Source organism: Cebus imitator, unplaced genomic scaffold, assembly GCF_001604975.1.
Source record: "Cebus imitator isolate Cc_AM_T3 unplaced genomic scaffold, Cebus_imitator-1.0 Scaffold245, whole genome shotgun sequence".
Lineage (NCBI taxonomy): Eukaryota > Metazoa > Chordata > Mammalia > Primates > Cebidae > Cebus > Cebus imitator.
Window position 1 is genome coordinate 691,264 of NW_016107560.1, and position 20,222 is coordinate 711,485.

Consider the following 20,222-nt stretch of genomic DNA (forward strand, 5'->3'; position numbering starts at 1 on the left):
TGTGTGTGTGTGTGTGTGTGTGTGTTTGTATACATATTGCATTTTAGGTTTTGGAGTACACGTGAACATGCAGGAATGTTGCATAGGTACGTACATGGCAGGGTGGTTTGCTGCCTTCCTCCCCATCACCTATATCTGGCATTTCTCCCCATGTTATCCCTGCCCAACTCCCCACCCCCCACTGTCCCTTCCCTAGTCCCCCCCCGCCACAGACCTCAGTGTGTGATCCTCCCCTCCCTGTGTCCACGTATTCTTATTGTTCAACAGCTGCCTATGAGTGAGTACATGCGGTGTTTGATTTTCTGCTCTTGTGTCAGTTTGCTGAGAATGATGGTTTCCAGGTAAATTAGTTCAACCATTCTGGAAGACAGTGTGGTGATTCCTTAAGGATCTAGAAATAGAAATTCCATTTGACCCAGCAATCCCATTACTGGGTATATATCCAAAGGATTATAAATCGTTCTATTGTAAAGACACATGCACATGAATGTTCATTGCAACACTGTTTACAATAGTAAAGACTTGGAACCAACCCAAATGCCCATTGATGATAGACTGAACAGGGAAAATGTGGCACATATACACCATGGAATACTATGCAGCCATAAAAAATGATGAGTTTTTGTCCTTTGTAGGAAAATATACATTTCCAATAAATGTTACCTATGATTATTACATTTATTGAGTGATATGGTAGGCTTTGAGTCCCACTCAAATCTCATCTTGAATTGTAATACCCTTAATTCTCATGAATCTAGGGAGAGACCTGGTAGAAGGTAATTGGATCATGGGGATACTTTGCCCCATGCTGTTCTTGCGATAGTAAGTTGAGTTCTCACAAGATTTTATCAGAGGCTTTTCTCCCTTTGTTCCTCATAGTTCTCTCTCCTGCCATCATGTAATATGTGCCTCTTTGCCTTCCATCATGATTTTAAGTTTCCTAAGGCCTCTTCAGCCATAGGGAACTGCAAGTCAATTAAACCTCTTTCCTTTATAATTACCCAGTATTTGGTAGTATCTTTACAGCAGTATGAGAACAGACTAATACAATGAGCCAATTCCCTTTAGTCTGATTTCAAATGAATATTAAGCAATTTTCAGATTATGATACAGTTTCTTGCATAACTTGAGAAAGCAATGGCCAATTTGAGTTTTGCCATGCCTGGAATAGTGTTATATTTTTATTATAAATTAGTGGATTGGATTTATACTGTCATATGCCAGTCTTATGATCTTGATTGTTTTAAGTCTATTATGTTAGCAGCGTGGCATATGTTTCATAGCAACCCAAAGGTCTTTTGACTAATGTCAAGATTCAAAAATTCAACATGTTGCCTCAGTGAAATTCTTTTTTTTTATAAGAAATTTTATTTCCAGGGAAATAAATAATAGAGAATGCATATAGATACATGGTAGGGTATCAGTCAAATATAGAATAAGATGTAGCGTAGAGAGAATTCTCCCTGTTCTTTTCTCATTTATGCTGATAGAAGCTAAAATGCAAGATGACCTCCTTTCTATTAATATCATGCTCTAGTTCAATATACCCTAGTTTATCAACTCACCCTTAAATATACAATCAAAATGATCTTTTTAAAAAATTAATTATTTATTTTATTATACTTTAAGTTCTGGGATACATGTGCAGAACGTGCAGGTTTGTTCCATAGGTATACACGTGCCATGGTGGTTAGCTGTACCCATCAACCTGCCATCTATGTTAGGTATTTCTCCTAATGCTATCCCTCCCCTAGCCCCCTAACCCCTAACAGGCACTGGTGAGTGATGTTCCCTTCCCTGTGTCCATGTGTTCTCACTGTTCAACTTCCACTTATGAGTGAGAACATGTGGTGTTTGATTTTCTGTTCATGTGTTAATTTTCTGAGAATAATGGCTTCCAGCTTCATCCAGGGCCCGGCAAAGGATGTTAAATCATCCTTTTTTATGGCTTCATGGTATTCCATGGTGTATATGTGGCAGATTTTCTTTATCCACTGTATCATTGGTGGGCATTTGGGTTATTTTCAAGTCTTTGCTCTTGTGAATAGTGCTGTAATAAACATACATGTGCATATGTCTTTAAGTAGAATGATTTATAATCCTTTGGATATGCACTCAATAATGGGATTGCTGGGTCAAATGGTATTTCTGGTTCTAAATCCTTGAGGAATTACCATACTGTCTTCCACAGTGGTTGAACTTATTTACACTCTCACCAACAGTGTAAAAGTGTTCCTATGTCTCCACATCCTCTCCATCATCTGTTGTTTCCTGACTTTTTAACGATCTTCATTCTAACTGGTGTGAGATTGTGGTTTTGATTTGCATTTCTCTAATGTCCAGGGATCAGTGATGATGAGCTTTTTTTTCATGTTTGTTGACCACATAAATGTCTTCTTTTGAGAAGTGTCTGTTTATATCCTTTGCCCAGTTTTTATGAGGGTGCTTGTTTTTTTTATTGTGAATTTGTTTAAGTTTCTTGTAGATTCTAGGTATTACCCCTTTGTCAGAGGATAGATTGCAACATTTTTTCCCCATTCTGTAGATTGCCTGTTCACTCTGATGATAGTTTCTTTTGCTGTGCAGAGCTCTTTAGTGTAATTTGATCCCATTTATCAATTTTTGCTTTTGTTGCCATTGCTTTTGGTGTTTTAGTCATGAAGTCTTTGCCTATGCTTATATCCTCAATAGTATTGCCTAGGTTTTTTTCTGGGGTCTTTTGGTTTTAGGTCCTACATTTAAGTCTTTAATCCATCTGGAGTTAATTTTTGTATAAGGTGTAAGGAAAGGGTCCAGTTTCAGTTTTCTGCATATGACTAGCCAGTTTTCCCATTGCTTGTTTCTTTTCCCCATTGGTTGTTTTCATCAGTTTGTCAATGATCAGATGGTTGTAGATGTGTTGCATTATTTCTGAGGCCTCTGTTCTGTTCCTTTCGTCTATATATCCATTTTGGTAGCAGTACCATGCTGTTTTGGTTACTATAGACTTGTAGTATAGTTTGAAGTCAGGTAGCATGATACCTCCAGCTTTTTTCTCTTTGCTTAGGATTATCTTGGCTATATGGGCTCTTTTTGAGTTCCATATGAAATTTAAAGCCGTTTTTTTCTAATTCTGTGAAGAAAGTCAGTGGTCACTTGATGGGAATAACATTGAATTTATAAATTACTTTGAGTCACGTGGCCATTTTCATGATATTGGTTCTTCCTATCCACGAGCATGGAATTTTTTTTTATTTTATTTTTTCTCTTATTTCCTTGAGCAGTGGTTTGTAGTTCTCCTTGAAGAGGTTCTTCATATTCTTTGTAAGTTGTATTCCTGGGTATTTTATTCTCTTCGTAGCAACTGTGAATGGGATTTCATTCATAATTTGGCTCCTGTTTGTTATTGCTTTATAGGAATACTTGTGATTTTTGCACATTAATTTTGTATTCTGAGACTTTGCTTAAGTTGCTTATCAGCCTAAGGAGATTTGGGGCTGAGTTGATGGGGTTTTGTAAGTATACAATCATGTCATCTACAAACAGAGACAATTTGACTTCCTGTCTTCCTATTTGAATATTCTTTATTTCTTTCTCTTGCCTTATTCCCCTGGCCAGAACTTCCAATACAATGTTGAATAGGAGTGGTTAGAGAAGGCATCTTTTTCTTGTGCCGGTTTTCAAAGGGAACACTTCCAGCTTTTGCCTGTTCAGTATGATATTGGATGTGGGTATGTCATAAATAGCTCTTATTATGAGATACGCTCCATCAATATGTAGTTTATTAAGAGTTTTTCCATGAAGGGCTTTTTAATTTTATCAAAGGCCTTTTCTGCATCTGTTGAGATAATCATATGTTTTTTGTCATTGGTTCTGTTTATGTGATGGGTCCTGTTTATTGATTTGTGTTTGTTGAACCAGCCTTTCACCCCAGCTGATTTGATCGTTGTGAATAAGCTTTTTGATGTGCTGCTGGATTTGGTTTGCTGGTATTTTATTGAGGATTTTCCCATCAATGTTCATCAGGGATATTGGCCTGAAATTTTCTTTTTCAGTTGTGTCTCTGCCATGTTTTGCTCTCAGGATGATGTTGGCCTCATAAAATGAGGTAGGGAGGAGTCCCTCTTTTTCTCTTGTTTGGAATAGTTTCAGAAGGAATATTACGAGCTCCTATTTGTACCTCTGGTAAAATATGGCTGTGAATCTGTCTGGTTCTGGGTCTTTTTTTTGGGGGGGGAGGGGTGTAGGCTATTAATTACTGCCTCAATTTGATAACTTGTTATTGGTCTATTAGGGATTTGACTTCTTCCTATTTTAGTCCTGGAGAGGATGTATGTGTCCATGAATTTATCAATTTCTTCTAGATTTTCTAGTTTGTGTGCATAGAGATATTTATAGAATTCTCCAATGGTGGTTTTTATTTCTGTGGGATCAGTGCTGATATCCCCTTTATCATTTTTATTGCATCTATTTGATTCTTCTCTCTTTTCTTCTTTATTAGTCTGTTAGCAGCCTATTTTGTTAATCTATTTAAAAACACAGCTCCTGAATTCATTGATTTTTTGAAGGGTTTTCTGTGTCTCTGTCTCCTTCAGTTCTGCTCTGACCTGTTATTTCTTGTCCTTTGCTAGCTTTTGAATTTCTTTGTTCTTGCTTCTCTTCTTCTTTTAATTGTCATGTTACGATGTCGATTTTAGATTTTCCTACTTTCTCTTTTGTGCATTAATGCTATAAATTTCTCTCTATACATTGCTTAGCTGTATTCCAGAGATTCTGGTATGTTGTGTCTTTGTTCACCTTGGTTTCAAAGAACTTACTTCTGCCTTAATTTTGTTATTTACCCAGTAGTCATTCAGGAGCAGGTTGTTCACATTCCATATAGTTGTGGAGTTTTGGGTGAACTTCTTAATCCTGAGTTGTAATTTGTTTGCACAGTGGTCTGAGAGACTGTTATGACTTCCATTCTTTTACATTTGCTGAGTGTTTTACTTCCAATTTTGTGATCATTTTAAAATAAGCGTGACATGCTGCTAAGAAGGATGTATATTGTGTTGATTTGGGGTGGAGAGTTCTGTAGATGCCTATTAGGTCTGCTTGGTCCAGAGCTGAGTTCAAGTCCTGAATATCCTTGTTAATTTTCTGTCTCGTTGATCTGTCTAATATTGACAGGGGGGTGTTAAAACCTCCCACTATTATTGTGTGAGGGTCTATGTAGGTCTCTAAAAACTTGTTTTATGAAACTGGGTTCTCCTGTATTAGGCACACATATATTTAGGATAGTTAGCTCTTCTTGTTATGTTGACTACTTTACCATTATATACTGTCCTTCTTTGTCTTTTTGATCTTTGTTGGTTTAAAGTCTGTTTTATCAGACTAGAATTGCACCCCTGCCTTATTTTTGCTTTCCATTTGCTTGTTAAATATTATCCCATCCCTTTATTATGAACCTATGTGCGTCTTTGCATGTGAGATGGATCTGCTGAATACAGTACACTGATAGGTATTGACTATCCATTTTGCCAGTCTGTGTCTTTTAATTGGGGCATGTATTCATTTACATTTAAGGTTAATATTGTTATGTGTGAATTTGATCCCATCATTATGATGCTAGCTGGTTATTTTGCTTGGTAGTTGACACAGTTTTTTTCATACTGTTTACAATTTGGTTTTTGCAGTGGCTGGTATCAGTTTTTCCTATCTGTATATAGTGTTTTCTTCAGGAGCTCTTGTAAGGCAGGCCTGGTGGTGACAAAATTTCTCAGTATTTGCTTGTCTGTAAAGGATTTTATTTCTTCTTCACTTATGAAGCTTAGTTTGGCTGGATATGAAATTCTAGGTTGAAAATTCTTTTATTTAAGAATGTTGAATGTTGGCCCCCACTCTCTTCTGGCTTGTAAGGCTTCTGCAGAGAGATCACTGTTAGTCTAATGGGATTTCCTTTGTGAGTAACCCAACCTTTCTCTCTGGCTGCCCTTAAATTTTTTCTATCATTTTAATTTTGGTGAATCTGACAATTATGTGTCTTGGAGTTACTCTTCTGGAGGAGCATCTATGTCGTGTTCTCTGTATTTCCTGAATTTGAATGTTGGCCTGTCTTGCTAGGTTTGGGAAGTTCTCCAGGACAATATCCTGAAGAGTGTTTTTTTACCTTGGTTCCATTCTCCCCATCACTTTCAGGTATATCAATAAAACATAGATTTGGTCTTTTCATATAGTCCCATATTTCTTGGAGGTTTTGTTCATTCATTTTCATTCTTTTTTCTCTAATCTTGTCTTCACGCTTTATTTCATTAAGTTGTTCTTCAGTCTCTGATATCCTTTCTTCCACTTGATCAGTTTGGCTATTGATATTTGTGCATACTTCAAGAAGTTCTCATGCTGTTTTTTTTCAGCTATATCAGGTAATTTATGTTCTTCTCTAAACTGATTATTGTAGTTAGCAATTCCTCTAACCTTTTTTTAAGGTTCTTAGCTTCCTTGCATTGGGTTAGAACTTGCTCCTTTAACTCAAAGGAGTTTGTTATTACCCACTTCCTGAAGCCGGACTCTGTCATTTCATCAAAGTCATTCTCAATCCAGTATTGTTCCCTTGCTGGCGAGAGTTGTGATCCGTTGGAGGAGAAGAGGCATTGTGGTTTTTGGAATTTTCAGCCTTTTTGCACTGTTTTTTTTTTTTCCCCTCATATTCATTGATTTATCTACCTTTGGTCTTTTATGTTGGTGACCTTCCGATGTACTTTCTGTGTGGACATCCTTTTTGTTGATGTTGATGCTATTCGTTTTTGTTTATTAGTTTTCTTTCTAACAGTCAGGACCCTCTGCTGCAGGTCTGTCTGCTGCAGTTTGCTGGAGGTCCTCTCCAGTCTTTGATTGCCTGGGTATCACAAGCAGAGGCTGCAGAACAGTAAAGATTACTGTGTGTTCCTTCCTCTGGAAGCTTCATCCCAGAGGGGCACCCTCCAGATGCCAGCTGGAGCTTTCCTATGCGAGGTGTCTGTCGACCCCTGCTGGGAGGTGTTTCCCAGTCAGGAGGCACAGGGGCCTGGGACCCACTTGAGGAGGCAGCCTGTCCCTTGGCAGAGCTTGAGCACTGTGCTGGGAGAACCACTGCTTTCTTCAGAGCTGGCAGGCAGGAACGTTTAAGCCAGCTGAAGCTACGCCCACAGCCGCCCCTTCCCCAGATGCTCTGTCCCAGGGAGATGGGTGTTTTATCTATAAGCCCGTGACTGGGGCTGCTGCCATTCTTTCAGAGATGCCCTGCCTAGGGAGGAGTAATCTAGAGGGGCAGTATGGCTACAGTGGGTTTGCTGAGCTGTGTTGAGCTCTGCCCCGTTTGAACTTCCTGGTGACTATGTTTACACTGTGAGGGGAAAACTGCGTACTCAAGCCTCACTAATGGCAAACACCCATCCCCTAACCAAGCTGGAGCGTCCCAGGTTGACTTCAGTCCACTGTGCTGCAGCGAGAATTTCAAGCCAGTGGATCTTAGCTCACTGGGCTCTGTGGGAGTGGAATCCACTGAGCTAGACCACTTGGCTCCCTGGCTTCAGCCCCCTTTCCAGGAGAGCAAATGGTTCTGTCTCACTGGCATTCCAGGTACCACTGAGGTATGAAAAAATATTCCTGCAGCTAGCTCAGTGTCTGCCCAAACAGCCACCCAGGTTTGTGCTTGAAGCCCAGGGCCCTGGTGATGTAGGCATCAGAGGGAATTGTCTGATCTGTACGTTGTAAAGACCATGGGAAAAGTGTAGTATGGGGGCTGGAATGCACCATTCCTCACAGCGGAATTTCTCACGACTTCTTTTGACTAGGGGAGGGAGTTCTCCAACCCCTTCTGCTTCCCAGGTGAGGTGGTGCCTCACCCTGCTTTGACTCACCCTCTGTGGGCTGCACCCACTGTCTAATCAGTCCTAGTGAGATGAGCCAGGTACCTCAGTTGGAAATGCAGAAATCACCTGCCTTCTGCATTGGTCTCGCTGGGAGCTGCAGACTGGAGCTGTTTGTTTTCAGCCATCTTGCCAGCTGCCAAAGTGATCTTTTAACAAGAAAATTTCTTCATATCATTCATAATTTCTTCAGTGATTTCACAGTGGGCAAGGGATGTATTTACCTAACTCACACGATACTCCAGCTTCCTCACCCTCAGAGGTAGGGCCCAGTACTGGGTAATGTAATTTCATACATTAAAATAAGTCTGGGTACAGTTGATTAGACCAAGAGTTAAAACTTCTGGGCTAATTATATGCTTTCTTCTAGAAATTTGGAATTGTGATGAAGAGAGATTAGTTATTCTCTCCCAGCTGCTAGACTCAGTAGTTGAATAATGGCCATGTCATCTATGTGAACTGTGTAGCAGAGAAAGCTGGTCTAGTTAGAAAGAAAATAATATTTCTTTCTAACTAGAAACTCCTTGTTTCTGCTTCTAAGGACTTACTGAATTCCCACACTTGTGTTTCATGAAACTGCCTAGATTTTTCTGCTTAAGCAGAAATTATTTTTAAGTTTAAGCCTGAATTATTTTTTAACTAATTTCAACTATGATATTCATTCTCTTGGAAAGTGCAATCTAACATGCCCTTCATAAGTGGTCTTTATCCACCACTAGTCCAGCCTCGCTTCCTACTATGGCACAGCTTCTACTTGATTCCCCAGCTATCCAGCAAACATCACACAAGACTTTTTCAACTTTCTATATTCTCATACAGTGGTGTTTTGTATGTACTTTTGCTTGTCCACTTGCTAACTGGTTACCCATCCTTGTCCACTTGCTAAATGGTTACCCATTCTTAGGCATTTTATTCTGAACACTTCTGTTGTGCTTTGAAGATTCTTACATTATTGTGCATAAGTCATTGAAGAAAAGTGATTTGCATTTTCTGCCTCACCTATAATCTCACAGTTGGTGAACATATACTGTTTATGTTTTTGTATTTCACTTCTGTATTCTCAATTCAAAGTACAAAATATTTGCTGTCATGTATTCCTGATATACTTACATTTTTAATCATTCATAAGATGTATGTTCAATAGGCACAGTTACTGAAGACTTTGGGATTGATGATATTATTTCTGGGACAAAGAGATCAAAGAAAACCTGAGATTCTAAAGAGTTACATTCTACTTGGCATTCCCAACAGGACATAGAAGTTCTGATAATTATTGTTAGTCATGAGCCCAGCAACATAAAGCATCATAAGCTGTTTCATCAATGTCAACTTTAAATCATATTTGATGTATTAAGTGCCAGTATAAAACCAATAACAGCAGCATCCTGGGACAGAGCCAAAATAAGAGCTGTGAAGGATCATTTGCTGTTCATAATGGCATTGACTTGAGCACAAGTGGGGATTAAAGAACAGCAGGCTACCTAATCAGCCACTGTCTGGAGAGCTGAAGTTGGGTTATCACAAGCTGAGAGGGCAGTGAGAGTGACAGAAAGACAGGTGTACATCTGAACAGATTGTCAGGAGACAAAGGTGCCTGCAAAGTGGCCGTCAGAATTGAACATTGAGGTGTGTCGGCCCCACTGAGGGTGAGTCACCCACACCGACAAGATAGCAGGTGACGAAGTATGTATGATGAAGTATGAAGTGTGCTGTGAAGCAGGAGGAGAAATACACAGAACTTCCAATTTACCCAGAATGTTCCTCGATTATGCTTGTTGTCTTTGTCTAATTATGAAGCAACTACCTATATGTCTTCTGCTCTTAAAAAGATGCCAGTTTGGTGAAAAATAAGAGTGACTGACTATAAACAACCATTGAATCAAAATATTACCAAATTCTGGACACAGACCGAAGTTACAATAATCCTGTTTAAAGAGTTTCTAAAACATTGCTGTGATGCATTTCTGGATTGTGTTTGTGTGCCCAGAATCCTTTCGAAGGAATCTTCTCAGTACACATGGTTCAGGCAAAGCTGATTTTCTTCTTTAGTCACCCACTCATGCCATTCAGTAGGCAGCTAACCTAACTACAATTCTCTACTCCCACCAAATCATGCCCGTCTGGGACAGAGGCCTTCCTAAAATACTGACAGAACTTTTGAGGAAAATATCTTTTTATGCCTATGAAATTCTGTTGGTCATTTGTGCTATCAAATGGGAAAAAGGGAAGGAGTAATTAAGGTAACAGAGGAAAGGAGAACAGAGAAACAAAGAAAGAATTTTTTGTTTCAACCATGCCTGGAGTTTATTCTTAATTATGGGAGACAGTGAGTTTTGCTCAGTGTAGCATGAGTTGGACCTGCACATTTTACCAAGAGAGTCCTGACAAATACAAATGTTTTTTCATTAAACTGTCCAACTTTTTACCTGCCCAACTTTTTACCATCCCATTATATCAAATATAAGCCCACACAAAGCAGCTGTACAAATAGGACAAAAAAGAAACAGATAATTTATTTTTTGAGTCCAGGCTCTAGTCAACAAAGAACTAAGCCACTGTCCATGACTGGTGCTCCAGTAAGCACAGCTCCTATATCAGTCACTAATGTGCTTATTTCTCTCATGATCGAGATGCAAGCAAATTTTAATAGCAATAAGCAAAGAGACAGTATTAAAATGCAACATTAATTTTACTGGTTTCTCATAAACTGAAATAATCTGAACAGAAAATTGACCTTAGCACATACTGAGCTTAGACTAAAGCTTGAGAAGCTAAAGGCTTTTAGCGTTGGCATGACCAAAAGCACTGTTTACTTTTTGATAATGGCATAATTGCTTTTTTCATATCAGTGAAAGTAGAAACAGAAACAGCATATTTTTGTATTGACTTTATAAGTAATAATCAGGCTGGTGGCCTGTATTAGTCTGTTCCCATGCTGCTAAGGAAGACATATCCAAGACTGGGTCATTTATAAAGAGAAAGAGGCTTAATGAACTCACAGATGACTGGGGAGGTCTCACAAGCATGGAAGAAGGTTAAGGAGGAGCAAAAGCACATCTTACATGGTGGCGGGCAAGAGAGCATGTGCAGGGGAACAGCCCTTTTATAAAACCAACTCTTGTGAGACTTACCATCATGATAACAGTATAGAAAAATCATCCCCCATGATTCAGTTACCGCCCATGGGGCCCCTCCTATGACATGCGGGGATTATGGGAGCTACAATTCTGGATGAGACTTGCATGGGGACACAGCTAAACAATATCATAGCCCTTGCCTTCCTCAACATTTCTCTGCTGGAATCAGATACACTCCATATAACACCTTAATTTAGTCCTGGCCATGACCATGGGGTTGGTGTAGAGCTAGTCTTACATATCAGACCCAGCATCAAGCATGTGATGGGAGTTCTGGCGCTCTCTGTCCACCTTATTTTCCTTAATCCTACTGCTTTCTCCACCCAGAACCGGAGACTTCCAGTTATATCACTAAGACACCACCTAATAGGATTGCATTCTGTTCTCCATGCTGTTTTCTATACAATTGTCTGTGAAAAGACTGTCTGGAATCACAGTAACTCCCTCCACTTGGTCAAGAGAAACATAGCCACTGTCATACTGTATCTCTGCTTTGGAGTTCATTGTATATGGAGTCAAATCTAAAATTTTATACCGGAAGACACTGAATATGGTTTCAGCTAGCTGCTTTCATGTATTTAATACTACATCAAAACCTGCTCGGCAAGTTCCTGCCTTTTTATTCCCACGTTTCTATCACTAAATTCACCATATTTAAAAAATAAACCTTAAAGTTTATGAATTGCTACTGAATATACAAACATATAGGAGCAATACTAGTTAGGAGGCTTTTGTTAGACTCCATTTGAGAGATTGTGGTAGCTTAGTCCAGTATGCTGGAAGAGGTAACAGTTGGTTATTTTCTAGGTATTTTTGAAGATAGATCAGATAAGATTTTCTAAAATGCTGGATGTGGCTTGCGCCAGAAAGAATGCCATCAAAGGTGTCATCTATGTTTTTGACTTGAGTAACTGGAAAGGTAAGTTACCATTATCCTGCTTAGAGATGACTGAGGGAGGAGCAGCTTTGGAGAGTAAAGAGATGGAGAACTGGTTTTGGAATACTGTTTGTAATATCTACTAACCATCCAAATAAAGATATAACATTATTTAGGCACCCCGAAGACCACCCTCATTTTAAGACCAACTGCAAAGTTTAAGGGCTTTCAAGGTCACCTTCACTTCTGACACCAGTTACAATTTCAGGGATCTCAAAGATCACTCTCAAGTTTGATGATTTGCAAGAATGAGTCACAGAATGCACTGGAAGCTGTTATGCTCATGGATACCATTTATAACAGCCAAACAATATAGGTTAACATTGGCCAGTGGAAGAAGTGGATAGGGTGGAGTCCAGGAGAAGTCCATGCTCAGACCTTTCAGTTGTTCTTTCCCAGTGGATTTGTGGACAGTGCTTGCTTCTCCAGGCAATGACCTGTGACAATGTGCATGTAGTATTGCCAACCAGGCAAGCTCACTAGAGCTTGAGTGTCCAAAGTGTTTATTAGGATTTGATCATGTAGAGATGACTAGCCACCCACCTGGCTAACCTGTAGTCTCCAGCCCCTCCATATGTTGAGCTGATGCCTTGAATGAATCACATTGTTAGACTAATCACATTCTTAGCCCAAGGTACGAAGGTAAACAAAAGCACACTTATTAGATAGGACATGCCAAAGGCTTAGAAATTATCTCCCAGGAGCTAATGGCAAAGGCCAGATCTTTCTTTAGGTAAAATTAATTCTTTATTACACAGATGTCAAATAGAAAAGTGAACTTAGGCATTTCTAGAGTTCAAGAAAGTGGACTGGTAAGAGGTATACCAATATATAGACAGTGTGTTAGAGTGCTAGCAGAAAATAAAATCCACTTAGATAGTTTTAATGAAAACATTTTGATAAAGACACCCCTTAAAGGACTGAAGACAAGATGTTGAGATCAAATACAGTCTGTTGAGGCATATCTATACCAGCATACCCTGGGATCCAAGGGAAAAACAGTTAACAGAACCAATGAAAAGGGTTAACAATTGCCAAGCACAGTGCTAAGTGATTTGTATGCATTAGCTCATTTGATTTTTCCTATATGGTAATAATAATTATTATCAAATGCTTATGAAGGAAAAAGCTAAAGTTTAGAACATTTAAATACCTTTGTCTGTATTTGTTCAGGAAAGAGTTAATGAACTGGGATTCAGCCCGAATCTGCCTGCCACAGACTGCCATGCCACTGACATGATTCCAAAATGTAACATTGTTATGCCACATATAAAATCATCCCGTGGGTTTCAGCCTCTCTCCAGGACTTACCAACAAAACCTGTCTAGTTAGTGACTCTCCCACTTAGGCTTTCCTGGGAGGCTTCTGCTTTGCCAGATAAGGGTTGTGAGCATTTCTGGTATGGAAGTTTACAAATGGGAGCAGAGAAGAAAAAACAAAAACATCGTGGCCTAATTCTCTTGTGGAAGGAAGTTAGGGCAGAGGTAAATTAGACTTCCTACGAATACAGAGGCAAAGGAAGCATGTGTGTGTATGTTTCCAAGTGTATACACACATGTGCATGTATTAAGTGTCAAAGTGTGTTTTCAGGATTTGGGTGTGTTTGAGAAGAGAAAAAAATACAGGATTTTAGTTGCATTTGGCTATAAATTTGTATGCTTTTAAAATGTTTTCATGAGATTTTAAAGGTCAGAATTCCTATTAGGATTCTATTTATTTGAATGTATCATGGTTCAAAGTTACCATGTGTGTCCTGGCTTCAAAGAGAACATAGTGCCTAGACTGTATAGCCTATACTGTATTATTATTATTTTTTGTTACAAATCATGGAAGAACTTTGCCATCAATAAAATAATATGATTTAATATCATTAAAAATGAACAAGAGATTTTAATATGGAGATAGCCATTATATAATGCCACTATGCCTATCTCACCACCTGGGGTCAGATTCTGTATTGAAACTAGACACAGAGCTGGACTTAAAACATTCTTGGCACAGTGCTTCATTTAGCTACAAACAATCAATTGACCCTGACATGCACATTACAACTCATTTGCCACTTGATTTATAATGCATCAAGCTAGAATGTTTTAACATGTTCTGAGTCTTCAGCGTACTAGATTATATCATAATTTTAAAATAAAGAAAAGTTCGAAGAAAAAAGGCAATATCTCTGTAAAATTAGGGTTAGGATTTGAGTATGTACCAAGGAGACTAGTCCTCCAATACTATTTTGCGTAGCTTTCTTTTCCTCCTCTGAGAAGTTAAAAAACTCTTTGAAGGTTTCCTTTCCTTTCTCTTTCTCTTCTCTTCTTTCTCTAAGCTCCAGTTATCTCTGTTTTCAATTTTCCCTGCACTGAACAAACCCACCTCACTCTCCCAAGGAATTTGAATGGCTGGCGAAAATTTGTAGACTGGATTTTGTTTCAGTGCCAATCTACTACTCATGTCTAAAACATTTAAAATTTTCTCATTATAGTTAGTGCTCATCTCTGTTTTTACAGTGTTACCATACATTACAAAGTCCATAGCTGGTACAAATACATTATTTAGTTTGCCTTAAAATATTTCTGTAGCCCACATACATTCTAATAAAATTAACTCTTTGAAATACCATACTTTGGCCTCTCAATAAATTATTTTTTCTCAACTGAAAAAAAAGATGATGAGGAAACATGAAATGTCCATGAGTCATTTTTGTATAGTTTATAATACAATGCATTTTGGGTTGAGTCTGAGCTTGCACAAAGACTGACTGAAATGATAAATAGGCCTGATGATTAAGCCAGGTGGCAAATCACTAGTTTGTGTAGCTGCCGAAATGGATACCTGGGTATGGGAGGAAACCTGGGACTCCCTTCCTGCGGATAGGGTAGATGAGGCCTGCTGTAGAGACGGTGTGATTAATCTCTTTAGAAGACAGTGCCAGCTGCAGTGTGCACAAATGGCTCCTTCTGGATTCTCCTTAAAAGCTAAATTGATGGCAATCTCTGAAAAGAGCAGCTCAGACCTGTTCCTGTAAGATAAAGACAAACCTTGATTTCAGCTACGACTGAAATAAGTGAAAGTAGAAAAAAAGGTTAAAAAAAAAACAGTACTGTACTCTTAATGAAGGAATTTGTGGTAATAGAATGTTACTCATCTACCAAAATACAGGGATAATTGCAATGTAGTGCCTTTTTTTAGTTAGATTTTGTGAAGGCCATCTGTGCAGATTATTATTGTTATTTTTTTTTACTATCACTACATCAATTAATTACATTAGGGAAGAAGGGGACACTTTAATTAAAAGGCTGTTTTAAGGATTCTCCCGTCACTAAATAATTTAACAATTTAACTAGGCACCAAATTTGTTAGTAAAGAATAATTCTGAAAATGTTTGTTTGCAAATTATTAACCACATTTTCTGCAAAATTAATTTTGCCTTTATATTTCTTCAAATCAACATGTCCATTAATTTCTTCATTTTGACCAATGGACTGTAGGACAACAAAACGCGTAAACCGTCTCAATTATTTTAAGAGACTTATTTTTTTCCTAAAAAAAGGAAAGAAAATCTCTCATTTTACAAAGCATGCATATTTGCTTGTGTATGATGCGTCTGATTAGGGCAATCTTTTCTGAAATTGGCATTTTTAGAACATGATGAGTTGCAAAGAGAAGACATGGGCGAGTGAAAACATGGATAGAGACCCACAAAAATAAATATGCAGCCAATCATGTAATTAAAAAAAATTGCTGCTACTTAAGTCCATACTTCATTGGATAAAAAAACTTCATCCACACAAGTTGTACTACAGGAATGCCTTCAAATATTTCACATAAACTGGGTGGGTAAACATCTATTCTTTGGATGTTTTCAATGCATCTTTCCTTTTGTCAGCCATCTTCCATTCTCTCAGAGTGTGCTCAATAATAGAATTCAGAGACTTGTATCTAAACGAAAGCAAAGGATCAAGAATGAAAATAAATATGGTATATGAGAAATAATATCATGGGACAGAACAAGGGAGACTTAGAAGCTAAGAGACTATTCTAAGCAACTCCTGGTGCAGGAGTTGAAGGAAAGTGACAATTTAAAAATCATGATTCTACTTTCTATATTTAAAGAGTTCGCTAGACTATTTCTGTCTAATTGAAATATTGGATCATTTTTATTTAAAACATTGAATGTGAAAAGTATTATAGAAATTACCTTTGTATTTAAAAAAATGCAGAGTCAAACTATCTCATGCAGTTGAAGACTGAATAAATACTATTATTCCAGTCATTATATTTATCTAGAATCTGTGTCTTGCACATAGTGGATGTCAAAAATATATGTGTGGAATGAATGAATGAAGACAACATTTCACTCAGATTTTCAAGTAGGAGATGGCAGGTCCTACTAGTAGTGAGGTTTTTATTATTTTTTTCACTCTTCAGTATTATTCCCGAGGGAAGCTGGCAAACTGAAATCTGTTACATTAATACCAGCAGAGATGTATAAGTGTGAAGAGAATAAGTAAACATTTATTGTACCTGATGGCTCAATGGACTATCCACATGAGCTCTTAAGAGACTTGAAAATACTTGACAGTATTTATCCTTAGGATGAACTCTACAAAAACTGTTTGTGGATATTATTTTCAGAAATTTCTATTTTAAGGTCAGTTGAGATTTTTCATTTCAAAAGTGATGAGTTAATATGTAACCATATAGCTCCTTTTCTTTGGTAATGAGTTAATTTCTTAAAATATTTTTTTAAAATTCTAATGTTAGGTTTTCTGTCTAAATCAGTGTCAAATTGTCATCCAAAAATAGATATAATAGCTAATACATTTTTAATATACTATTTTCCCATGTTAGCCAATAAAATGATAAGGACAAACTGCTATTTATTGAAGGTCTAATATATGCCAGTTTATTTTTCAGTGTTTTACATGTTAAACCATAGATGATTCCACATTCTTATAGAGAAAAATACATCAAAACTAAGAGTAATACTGTGCCTTGCATAAAGTCACACAGATTGTGAAGTTTTGAACTGAGGTTCAAATCCAACATCCCAGCTATAATAGACTAAATTCCCCAAATTTACATTTGACTCACAAAATCTTGTGAGGTAAATAGGACAAAAGCAGTTTTATTTTCTTTATTCAGCTAGGGTTGCTATTTGATTATTCTGCCTTTATGGAAATAGTTTTGGAGAATGAAAGAAATTTAAAATAGAAACATTTTAGGGGTAATCTAAATTAGCAACTCTTAGACATTTTAGTTTTAGTACCACTTTATATCCTTAATAATTGAAAATCTCTAAAAGCATTTAAAATATATGCTATATTTCTTGATACCACATTAGCAATAAAAAGCAGAACATTGAATTTATTATTTGATAACAATAAACTAATTACCTGTTCACATAAATATTATATTTTTATGATAAGTATCTAGATCTTCCCAAATAGAGAAAATAGTAAGAAGGGTAACATTATTTTATGTATGTATAAGTCTCTTTAATATTTAATTTAATGAGAGGCAGCTAGATTTTCATATCTGCTTCCTCATTGAATTTGTTATAACATCACATATCCTGTAATGTCTGACACACTCCACTGCGCACATGTGTGAAAGAATGAAAGTTAAAGAAAAAGAACTACTTAGTATTACTATTAAAAAATACCTGGACCACAACGACCCTCCTGAAGGGTACAGGTGTCTTTGGAGCCACTTCAAGAGCTGCTGATCTGGATAAAACTTTCATTTAGAAGACATGGAAATTAAGGTGTGTCATGGATCTTTTACTGATGATCGATTAGAGAGGGACTGATACTTTCCTACAAGTATATTAGCTATGGCTAGGATGGATGCTAAAACTGTATCATGGACATATATGAAGATAATTTTGAGTGAAGGTTTGTATTTCACCTCCCTCCCACTGATGGCACAACGACCTACCCGCCAACTACTGAAAACTACCTACAACCCTAATGTAAATACCCTTCCCTGGAGCAGCAATGATCTTATATAGTTTTCTGAAAGTATAGTTATTTTTACATACATGTTTGGAAGGATGTCAGCCCAATGTTAAACTCCAGCAGGTGTTACAAGTTCAAATATCTATTTTTGTTTTTGTACAACTCAATGTTAACACCTGTGTTCATTAAACACATGTTAATTCTCTAGAACTTATTGTAGTATGTTTAATGGATACATTTAATATCAATTTTTAATGTAGTATTTGTTTAACTATCATTAGTAAATATTTAAATTTGCAAAACAAAATCTGATAGTACTATTTTGCCATGCAATTTTTGTAGCTGTTATATGTCGAAGTTGTTTATGTAGAATTTTACATGGCAAAATTTTAAAATAACTTACAGTGAAGCAATTTTATGGGACTCTGCATTTTTAAAACAAAATATACTAAGTATATTTGTAACTTTACATTTTTTATTGTTAATTGATACATTATAATTTCACATATTTATGGGGTATAATGTAATGTTTGGATACATGTATATATGTACTGATAAAATTAGAGTAATTTTATATTTATACAGTAATTATATATTACTATATACATATAGTAATATCCATTACCTAGAACATTTATTATTTGTTTGTGGTGAGAACAGACAAAATCTTCTTTTCCAGCTATTTTGAGGCAAATAAAACCCTATTGTTGACTATAGTAATCCTTCTAAGCAATAGTACACCAGCATTTATTCGTCCTTTCTGATTGTAATTTTGTACCGGCTGACCATCCTCTCTCTATCCCTCTCTTCCCTCTACTCTCCTGAATCTCTGGTAACCACAGTTCTATTTGCTACTTCTATAAGATCAGATTTTTAGACTCCACACAGGAGTGAGAACTTGTGGTATTTGTGTTTCTATGTCTGGCTTATTCACTTAATATAATGACTTCAGTTTCATCTATATTGTTACAAATAACAAGATTTATTTTTTGTGACTGAACAGCATTTGAGTGTGTCTGTGTGTGTGCGTGTGTGTGTGTGTGTGAGTGTGAGTGTATGCCACATTTCTTTATCCATTTATTCATTGTTAGACACCACTTAGGTTGATTTTATGTCTTGGCTATTATGAATACTTCCACAATAAACACGGGAGTGCATATATCTCTTTGACATACTCATTTTATTTCTATTGAATATATGCCCAGTAGTGGGGTTGCTTTATCATATAGTAGTTCTATTTTTAATTTCGTTAGGAACCTCCATGCCATTTTCATAATGGCTGTGCTAATTTACATTCCAACCAACAGTGTGTGAGGGTTACTTTTTCTCCACATCCTCACCAACATTGTTATTTTTTGTCATTTTGAGAATAGCCATTCTAACTGGAGTTAGATAATATCTCATTGTGATTTTAATTTGCATTTCCCTGATGATTAGTGATGTTGAGCATTTTCTGCAAAACTGTTGGCCATATACAATGAGGCACATATACACCATGGAATACTATGCAGCCATCAAAAAAGATGAGTTTGTGTCCTTTGTAGGGACATGGATGAACCTGGAAACCATCATTCTCAGCAAACTGACACAAGAGCAGAAAAGCAAACACCGCATGTTCTCACTCATAGGCAGGTGTTGAACAATGAGAACACATGGACACAGGGAGGGGAGCACTACACACTAGGGTCTGTTGGGGGGAATGGGGGAGGGATGGGGGGTGGGGAGGAGGGGAGAGATAGCATGGGGAGAAATACCAGATATAGGTGAAGGGGAGGAGGCAGCAAATCATGTGTGTACCTATGCAGCAATCTCGCATGTTCTTCACATGTACCCCAAAACCTAAAATGCAATAAAAAAAAGAGTGTTCATTAAAGGCAAACTAGAATAATAATAACTGACTTACAATGCCCTCTAAGGCATTAACACAAAACAACTATTAGTGTAAAATACAATACCAAACAAAGCTATGTGTGTACATATGTGAATGCACAGAAAGTGTTATGGAAGAACAGTATTTCAAGCCATTAATAGTGATAACCTGCAGGGGAGTGGAACTGGGGTATAAAGGGAGACTATTTTACTCTATGTCTTTTTATACATTTAAGTTATTTATGTTAACTTTTACTCATGGGTTTCTTTCATAACTTGAAAAATGCCTTAAAGAATTTGAGAAATGTTTATTTTAACAAAAACAACGGAGGATATGGAATTCTGTTGAAAGAGGAATTTCAACAGTTGTGCCATTAAATACACATAATGGTCAAAAAATTGTGCATTCTTGGCCATATCAAACTATCTCATGTTATTTACAATATACATACCT

General features: G+C 37.1%; 1 protein-coding gene across 5 annotated transcripts in view; it reads left to right on the forward strand.

Annotated features, from left to right (window-relative positions):
• The window catches only part of GRIK2 (glutamate ionotropic receptor kainate type subunit 2), a 729,530-nt gene that overhangs the window by 282,792 nt on the left and 426,516 nt on the right, over positions 1 to 20,222 (forward strand). The gene's annotated exons all lie outside the window — the stretch shown is intronic.